The sequence below is a fragment of the Sinocyclocheilus anshuiensis genome, unplaced genomic scaffold (genome assembly GCF_001515605.1).
Source record: "Sinocyclocheilus anshuiensis isolate Anshui unplaced genomic scaffold, SAMN03320099.WGS_v1.1 scaffold2952, whole genome shotgun sequence".
In the NCBI taxonomy this organism is placed as follows: Eukaryota; Metazoa; Chordata; class Actinopteri; order Cypriniformes; family Cyprinidae; genus Sinocyclocheilus; species Sinocyclocheilus anshuiensis.
Window position 1 is genome coordinate 20,689 of NW_015554206.1, and position 1,104 is coordinate 21,792.

Sequence of the window (1,104 nt, forward strand, 5' to 3'; positions counted from 1 at the left end):
TCAAAAGCAATAGCAAAAGTAATAGGTCAATATTATTAAATTGCAGACAAAGATTTTGAATAGCTAGGCTGGCTTGTACACTATATTGCCAAAAGTATTGGGACATCCCTTCTAATGAACAGGTTTGACTACTTTAGTAATTTCCACGAGTACATATCGTAATGTTTAAGCATATAATGATATTCTGGGGAATTGTGTGCTTCTAATTGTATACCAATAGTTTGAACAGGACCCTTTTCTATTCTAACACAACAATGCCTCTGTGTATAAGGCAAGGTAAAAAAAAAAAGATTGATCGAGTCAGTGTGGAAGAACTTCTGGTCTGCAGAAAGCCACGTCCTAATCCCAGCTGAACACCTCTGCTGTGACTTTAAATGCAGACCTTGAGCCAAAAACTCATCACCAAACACCTGTGACTTGTACACACATATGGACAAAAGTATGGGACCCCCTCTTCTTTAGAACAGAAAAAGGTACTTCCAAAACTGTGGCAACAAAGATGGAAACATAATTAATGTATTAGACCTGGGACAGTCTTGCGCACTTACTTCCTGTCGCTCGCACGCGCTCTCGAGTGGCCAAGACCGCAAGTTTGTGTATTTGGACAAAGCATACGTCTCTCACACACACACACTTAACACAAACACACACTCACTTAACACAAACACACAACACATAAACACACTCAAACACACACTCACTTAACACACACACACACACACTTAACACATAAACACACACACGCACACACACACACACTCAAACAAACACACACACACACTTAACACACGAACACACACACTTAACACACAAACACACACACTCTTAACACACAAACACACACACACACTAAACACACACACAATCATATACACACTCACTAAACACACACACACACACACTCACACTCATACAAACACACACTCATACAAACACACACACACACACACTAAACACACACACAATCATATACACACTCACTAAACGCACCCACTCATACACACTCACACTCATACAAACACACACACACACACACACACAATCATATACACACTCACTAAACGCACCCACACACACACACACTCACTCACACACACACTCACA